Below are 9,101 nucleotides of genomic sequence, written 5' to 3' on the forward strand. Positions count from 1 at the left end.
TCCAAATTCGTGACTGTAATTCCAATTGATTTTCAGCCATTTTCGTTGCCAAACCCTCTGCTTTCTAAGAACAAATTTTGATTGTCTTTGATTTCAGCAGAAATTTTGCACTTGTTTCACTAAACAACAATTCAGCAGAAATCATCCCAGCGTCCCACACAGTCGTACTTTTAGGCTGTTTACAACTATTTGAGACAAAAAATTTTGTCTCTAAAAAAATTTGTTCAGGTCTCTTACTTAACCAACTTCATTCTCTTAATTTTTCAGGAGAGTAATTCACTAGTCCATATGTTAGTTATTCAAGTTCAAATAGTGAATCCAAATGCAAACTTATTTAATAGTGTGTTTATTGTGATATGGCCGAGCTTGGTACGTGCATGTCCTGAAAGGGTTTTTAGAGACCCGCTCGTTTGAATGTTCATCGTTGGTTCGAGTTCAACCGACAACGCATTACGAGACGCCCCCAAAGACCTGAAGAGTAAGCTCTGCAGATACACATCCGCTGTTAGAGGCTTCAGTTTCAACCACCGTAACCCAAATCGATCAAAGCTGACACAGCTACACGCCCTCCTCATTGGCAAACCGAGACAGATCACCATCTGGCACGACTGCAGCAACAACTCGATCAGTGACCACCCGATCAAAAAAGTAGGGAAACTTACTGTTGCGGAACTAGTTGACAAATTGATCCCCTTGAAGCATAGAATCGCTGCAATTCTATACCTACAATGCCTTAGGGCGCCGTACGTTGTGTACAAATTTCAAAAGCACGATGTGCGAAATAATTCAAGTCAAGAAACATCTCACGAAACTTTATCTGATCCAACTTAAGCTCCTAGATATCGTATCAAGACGCGTCAACAACCTGCAACCTCTTGTTCAGAAAAAAAAACAAAACAAAAATGAAGAAGAGAAGAACGTCTACTGTCGGTTAATGGGAACGCAGAGACAAATCTTGTAATCGAATAGTTAAATTAGAAATAATGGTTGACAACTGTGGCGATTAACACGAAATTCAGTCCATATTTATTACCCCAAATTACCGCACTTTTACATTCATGGTGATCACCTTTAAATTATAACTTCCTTGACTTCTTATGACATCCGATCTTAACTAGCTATTTACTCTGATAATTTACTTCTCTAAAAGCTCTAAAAGATCAAGGGTCATCATACCACCTATAACAATATGAAAAGTTGGGGACAAATCTAGTAAAAATAGCACGTGTTGGCTCCTTGTTGCATTCACTCATTTCATAAATAACCAAGATGTAAATCAGCACGTGGATGAGGTACGTATATCTTTCCATACTTTAAACAATTAACATTATACTTTCAACACTCCTCCTATCATGTTAAGTGTTTGTTCCGAGAAGGACATCATGAAAAAGTGATACTTTGGTCCTCCCCAATGCTTTTGTAAGTGTGTCTGCCGGCATGCGACCGGTAGGTAAGTAGTTTAGCTCTAATAGTCGACTTTGGACTAAATTCCGAACGAAAGGCACTTTTAATGAAAAGTGGTTTGTCTTTCCGTGATTCATCGAATTTTTACTTAGAGCAATACAAGCTTGGTTGTCCACAAAGACGTTTACTGGCTGCTGTATTTCTAAATCTAATTCTCGCAATAGGTTAACTAAATGTACTGCTTCTTTACTGGCCTCTACTACGTCGTTAAGCTCAGCCTCAGCTGTTGAAGTAGATGCACACTTTTGTAACTTGCTAGCAACTGATTGCGCCTGAACTATTATTAAGTTTAAAACAAAAACCACTTGTACTTTTTCTATTGTCTATGTTGCCTGCCCAATCTGAGTCTGAAAATCCTGTTAACTCCAGTTTCTCACTTTTTCTAAAAACCATCTTCTCTGATTTTGTACCTTTTAGGTAACGTAAACACCCTTTTGCCGCATTCCAATGTTGCCTTCCAGGATTTTCAACAAACGAACTCAATAAATTGGCTGCGTGCGCAATATCTGGTCTACTTGTCAATGCCAAACATCCCACTATATCCCTATAATCACATGATTGCATTTCTCTATGCTCATTGCTGCCTATTTCTGGTGAATCTAATTTTGATAGTTTCAGGCTAACATCTAAAGGTGTTTCCAGTGTCTTTGATTCGCTCATGTTAAACTTCTCTAGTAATTTTTCTACATATGCTTCTTGGCTTAGCATAATTTCGCTTTGTGTTCGCTCAATTTTTATATTTAAGAACCAGCTAAGATCTCCATAACTGCTAATTTGAAATTGCTGACTAACTTTATTTTTAAAGTTTTCACAAAAGTCTTCCTGCAATCCTCATATCACCATATCATCTACCCAAAGACACACTAATCCCTCTATACTATTTTCTCCTTTCTTTATGAAAAGACAGTCATCTTGAATAGCCGGCGTGAAACCTAATTGGTTGAGAAAAGTTTTGATTGTTAAGTAGCAATTTCTACCGGACTGTTTCAATCCATATAAACTTTTCCTCAGCTTACGAATTAATGGATTTCCTTGCTTGTCAAACTTTTCAAACCCTTCGGGCTGTTGCATAAAGATTTCTTCTTCGATGTCAGCGTTTAAGTATGCTGTTTTGATATCCATTTGTTTTAACTCGGTGTTTTTATATACTGCGTAGCTTATCAGTACTCGAATTGTTGAGAGGCGTGTTGTTGGTGAGTAGGTTTCGTTGTAATCCCGACCTGGAACTTGGCTTAATCCTTTTGCTACGAATCTTGCCTTATACCTTGTTATCTCCCCACTAGGACCAAACTTAAGAGTAAAGTGCCAGCGGCTACCAATGGGTTTATTTCCTTTGTTCTCTACCAGTTCCCAAACTTCATTTTCCACTAATGAGTTGTATTCCAACTTCATTGCCTCGTACCAGTTTTTATCCCTAATTGCTTCATAAATAGACTTAGGTAGCAATTCGTTGTTAACAATTTCACCAAGGAAAGCTACCGGGTTTAAATCTCTATCACCATCTGAATGATGCTTGTTGACTATCTCCTCCTTCTTTTCTTTGACTTCAATAAACATTTCGTTTTCGTTGAAAGTTACATTGCGAGATTTTCTAACCTTAAAGACCCCTTTGTAATTTGGAATACCTACCAGATAAGTTTTACTATTGTCTGAAGACCCTAAGAATCTTCCTTTTTGAGAAGTTCTATCAATCTTACCACGAAAATTTTTTTCAAACATGAACGAAAGCTGAACAACCAAACACTTTACCTGAACGGAAACAAAAATTTTTAATCTCACTTGCCATGTTAAGTGCATATGGCCAATACTCTTTTTCTAAACCTGACTGCTCTAAAAGACATCTAGCCATTGGGGTGATTGTCCCCCAATTCCTCTCAACCTTTCCGTTTTCTTGTGGCGTATACGGTGCCGAGAACTCAAGTCTAACGCCTTTTCGTCTACATAATTGTTTCATGTCATTTGACACATATTCCTCTGCACCGTCACAAACTAAGGTTCCTGGTTGCCCTATGTCTGCAAAGAACTGTTCAAACTTTTCAAAGGCCTCGTCCCTTGACCTCAAAAAACATAGTTTTTGATATCTGCTAAAACTATCCACGAACCCTATTGCATACCTGTGACCATCAACCGCTTCCGGTTGGATGGACCCTAATATGTCGGTATGAACAATTTCTAAGACTTCACTTGCTCTTGTTCCTGAGTCTTTTGGTACTGGAAGTTTCTTTGATTTATTTAGCTGACTTATTTCACAGTTTGCTAAATCATGATCATTTACTTTTAGCCCCACTGCGTGATCTTTTAATTTGTATATGTCCTCGATATTGTTATGACCCAAACGCTTATGCCACAAACTAAGGGGATCTCCATTTGCTAAGTTGCACTGCTCTCCGTAATCAATGTTGTGCCAGATAAATAAACTATCTCTTTCCTCGAAAGGGAAAACTGTTCCGTTCTTAGTTCGTATTTCTAAATTCCTACCAAAGAAGACCTCGTTGCCTGTTGCTCTAAGTTTTGACACTGATACCAGATTCCTTGTGTTGTTCGGAACAAGCAACGCATTACTTAACCTTATTTTTCGCTCAGAACCATTGGAATCCGAAACCTTAATTTCAACTGTTCCTTTCCCACTAATTGAACTTTTACTGCTGTTTGCATTAGTGATGGTACCAGAATACTCCTTGTCTATATCTATGAATAAACCTTCGTCTTTAATCATATGACTCGTAGCATCTGAGTCCAAAACTAGCTCATTTGGAAGGTTGTTTTCCGACGTTTGAAAGAAGGAAAAGAATTCTTCTAAATTCTGCTCCTCAACTAAATTTTGCGAGCCTCTCTGATTGGTTCTCCTGCTTTGACTTACAAACTTTTTCTCAGGTTTCTGTTGCTTTCTACAAAATTTAGCTATATGTCCGTGCTCACCACACTTAAAACATTTCCTTTGAGAAGCTTTGGTTTGTTCAGGAATCGTTTTCTTAAACCTACATTCTTTTGCGATATGTCCCATTTTCTGGCAGTTGAAACATTTCCGTTCCTTATTAAAGAATACGCTCTCTGTTTTGGTTTTTACATTTTCATTATCGAAGTTTATCAGGTCTCGTTTTATTTCCTCTAGAGTTTTCTCGTCTTTGCTGTATTTCACGAGTTGCGAAATTTTCATATTCTTTCGGGAGCCCTTTTAGAATTATTGAGACAAACATTTTTTCACTAATTCCTTCATTCACTAGTGTTAAGTTGTATTGCATATCATCTACTCTGGTGAGATAATCTACTATACTCTCACTTGAAGTCTTCCTAAGGCTAGTTAATTGCGCTATCAATTTGTGTAGCTGGGGTCTCTCAAAACTTTTGAAGCGTTTATACAGTACATCCCAAGCTCTAGTGCCATCACCCTTATGTGGTCTAAGAAAAAGAACTGATGTTTTGTCTAAAGCCTGAACTAACTCGTACCACAATGTCTTCTTTTTCTCATCTAATTCTTCCCTCCCTTTTTCTATAGCTTGCCTACGTTGCTCCTCCGAAGCATTATTTCTAACAGCTGGCACATAATCTAGATAGGTGGCTTCTCCACTAAGAACTTTACCAAGTTTTAAAGAGTGCATACGAGCCTCAAACTGTTCAGCAAAATACAAGAAATCATCCTTACGCCCGCTGAATACCAATCTTTCTAATTTTGAGCTCATTGTTAGGCCTGTCTTACTTTCGTTTAATTTCCGTTCGTCTCAAATTAACTCTTTATTTTTAATTGTTCCCTACTGAACCAAAGACTTATGATGCCCCAACTATGTCCTTTGTTTTTCTAAGCTAGTACTGCTCTAGGTAAATATTCTTTTGTAAAAAGGGTCGGGCTCTGAAAAAAAATCTTGTTCGGACTTAGATCAAAACTGCTTTCCTTTCTACGCGTGTTTGAATCTGTTGCCTGTAGGTGGCTGTGTTATAGGGCAACGAAGCGGTGAGTCGTTATGTTTGTGCATCCAAAAAATGCTTTTTAGCACCAGGTTAGCACATGTTGTAATATGGTAGCACTTGTTAGAAAAAAAACACTACGCAAAAAGAGTTTGGTCGACTAAATTAATCTAGAAGTTGGTGTTCTGTTCGAGTTCTGTAGTATCCTTGACAAAATCGAAAGCAGGACATTGACATTGAGCCAGGGTTTTTCTGCCGCGATTAAGCACGATTAGGATACCAACACCCTCCGAGGATAATGTACTCGAACCCTAATCCTAGTCCTAATTAAGAAATGTTTTACCACCAACTTTTGTGTCTTTCGACCAAACTTGTATCTTACAGAAGCACAGCACAAACAATTGAAAATGAAACAGTTGTTTAAGCTGAGCTGTTCTCAGCCATACTAAGCAATCCTGGTTCCGCGACAGCTCTGTTATACAATTGAACCTCCGCGCTCCTTTTTGATCCCCCACAACAGCTCCACTCTCTTGACTTCACAAGCAGAATCCACTGCTTAACTACACACACTTAGCACTCCACGATTGAAGTCCCCCGACCAGGTACACAAGCTCTCGACTCAACAGATGAAGTCCCCCAACCAGCTTCACAAACTGCTCACTTCTTAAGTGAAGTCCCCCAACCACTTACCAAAGCTTCCAACTCCACAATTGAAGTCCCCCAACCAGTCACACAAGCTTTCAACTCCACAACTGAAGTCCCCCAACCAGTTACACAAGCTTCTTACTCTTGCTTCTTCTGGTCTCACTTGGCCACTTCTTGACTACAAGGCTTGTCTCTCCTTGTCTTCCTCCCCCAGTGATTTCAGCGATCCTCTTATGTAGCAAAGAGGCGCAGCAACAACGTTTTTATATTTACGATGGGGGTTGATTACTTAACTTAGAAAAACTCTGGGCCCATAACCTGTCGGTTAATGGGAACGCAGAGACAAATCTTGCAATCTAATAGTTAAGTTAGAAATAATGGTTGACAACTGTGGCGATTAACACGAAATTCAGTCCATATTTATTACCCCAAATTACCGCACTTTTACATTCATGGTGATCACCTTTAATTTATAACTTCCTTGACTTCTTATGACATCCGATCTTAACTAGCTATTTACTCGGATAATTTACTTCTCTAAAAGATCAAGGGTCATCATATCACCTATAACAATATGAAAAGTTGGGGACAAATCTAGTATAAATAGCACGTGTTAGCTCCTTGTTGCATTCACTCATTTCATAAATAACCAAGATGTAAATCAGCACGTGGATGAGGTACGTATATCTTTCCATACTTTAAACAATTAACATTATACTTTCATCCAGAATTTAACTTAAGCTCCTAGATATCGTATCAAGACGCGTCAACAACCTGCAACCTCTTGTTCAGAAAAAAAACAAAAATGAAGAAGAGAAGAACGTCTACGACTCATGAAACAGTCAGCCAACTCGACCCTCCCCGTTCCTGAGGAATCCCCTCCACCGCATAGGTAATACCGCTCTTAGATTGTCTGTTCGACCTAGATAAGAACTAAAAGAAGTTCGGGCTGATTAGCCGAAGTTAAGATTTCTCTCTGTAGCTAATACAGTTTGTTCTTTAGTAGTTTGACTGGCTGAGATGAGGAAGATAGTTGTTCCGAGGTTACCTAAGCAAACTTCTGAACCTGCTTTCTAAGCATTTTTCCAGTCTCCATCCCTGTCTTCGATCCTCTGAACAACACACAGTTATCATAGTGAAATGGCTACGATCAAGTGCCAAACCTGCCAAAAGAACATAAAGGACAGTGATGAGATTTATAATTGTTTGGTATGCTACTGCTAATGAACCCGTCGTGCACTAGCTTGACACCTGCAGCAGTAAATGGCATCAAAGAACTCGACCAGAATACCCTACTCCTCTGCAACGCTTGCATTGCCAGTAACAAGGGAGATAAAGTTATTACAAATGCAACAAATGCTGGAAATTTTTGAGAAAATACAGGCAATCGAATCCGAAATTAAAAAAACTCGGGGAATATGTCAAAAAATGCAAATGTGTCGGTCTAAGAATCCGGGGAATACAGGAAAGCAAAGTCGAGGATACAAGCAAGCGATTGGACAACAACCTTGCCGAGGCAAACAAATTTTCCAAATCCTACATGTTAAATGTAAGTGCTAAAGCTGAAAAGATTTGGCTCGTTCACGGAAGAACGACAAACACCCAGGGTCCTCCTAGTATAACTGCCTTGGAACTGGGAACAAGACACGGTCCTTTCCTCAACTGCACTCCTAAAGAACTACGATAAACGAATGTATATGGACAATGAACTGAATAGAGGAAAAGGAAAAAGAGAACAAGCTTCCTCGACTCCGAAAGGAGCTGACTGACAGTGGAATCGACCGAGAAGAAAAAAAGATCGGAAGCTTGAATTGCAGCAGAAGATAGACGGTGAATGGGTAGGAGTATATTCTAATAAAAATCCCTCAAATCCTGACTACAGCACGACCTGAAAACAGAATTGACAATTCTTAATTATAATAACCAAAGTCTTCTCGACGTAGAAATAAGAAACATTTTCACCAATGCTGTAATCCTACGTGACTATGATGTCCTATGTGTATTCGAGACCTGGTTACAATCCCAAATTAATGACAACGCGCATTTCCTGCTCGGTGGAACATCCTACGAAAAGACAGGAAAACCTCGAACATGATCAGCAAGCATGGAGGTGTCTTCAGTGTTATCATGAATGCATCACTTTTTCCGAAGTCATTCTCAATGAACCCAACTGCCTTGCAGTAGTATAACTGCGTCAACCCTCCTCTTTGTATGATTTATTTACAATGCACTCAAAAATAGCCCATACAGAATATCACCGGACCGGCTAAATTAAATACTCACAAGTTTAACAACGGATTCAACTCTGATTATCACAGAAGATATAAATTTTTAGGACACTCATTGGCCAACAATGCAATCATCTGACACAAAAGAACATGGTAGAGTTGATAACCTTCTTGATCTCAGCTTGGAACAGTTTGTTGCACACCCTATGAACACCCGTTGAACACTAGACTTCGTTCTGGGCAACCACTCCTCATTGAATATTTATACACGTGTTGACTTGCGCTTGAAGCAAGCTTTTCAAATGGGAGCAAATCACTCAATGACCACAGCCGCCACATCAAAACGATCAATGCCTGCCTCACCACCAAAGCGATGACGAGAACTCATTAATAAATCCCTCATTTCTGGAGTTTGGAAAGTTCTTCCTGAAGAAAAGTCTTAAACATTTTAAACGAAGAGATCGCTAACCGGCCTGTGATACCCGTCGATATCATACTTTTCATTTATTTATTTGGTGCATTAAAATTTCAAATGATGTGTTTATTTTAGTTATTTCATTTGCCCTTGATTAATCATTTTATGTTCATTGATTCGTTGTCTCGAGTTGTTCATCTTCATCCTTTCCTGGTTTCCCGCCTCGTGATCAGACATGTCTGACGACACCTTCCTCAGTTGCTTACAAGCACTTGAGTTTCATAATTTCACTTTGTTAATTCAAATTCGGTTGTTCTCCTTGTATCTCGCGCCGCAAGTAAGCAAAAGTAGATTATGTAAAAGAAACCAATTTGTCAAATTAAAATTACTTCCAATACTTAAAACAAACGTTTTCGAACTTTACGTTCATCGTCAGGTTAAAACTG

At 39.0% G+C, this 9,101-nt stretch overlaps 1 long non-coding RNA gene across 2 annotated transcripts; it reads left to right on the plus strand.

Moving 5' to 3' along the window:
- The first annotated feature begins 6,403 nt into the window (after positions 1–6,403).
- Positions 6,404–8,844, plus strand: LOC142340089 (uncharacterized). 2 transcript variants are annotated; one of them, XR_012759050.1, is made up of 3 exons: positions 6,404–6,689; positions 6,761–6,904; positions 7,016–8,844. It is a non-coding gene; the product is annotated as an uncharacterized LOC142340089 (long non-coding RNA). The 2 variants fall into 2 exon arrangements; XR_012759049.1 differs by having other exon boundaries at positions 6,404–6,904.
- Positions 8,845–9,101: the final 257 nt, after the last annotated feature.

The sequence above is a fragment of the Convolutriloba macropyga genome, chromosome 5 (genome assembly GCF_964194025.1).
Source record: "Convolutriloba macropyga chromosome 5, txConMacr16.3, whole genome shotgun sequence".
NCBI classification, from domain to species: domain Eukaryota; kingdom Metazoa; phylum Xenacoelomorpha; order Acoela; family Convolutidae; genus Convolutriloba; species Convolutriloba macropyga.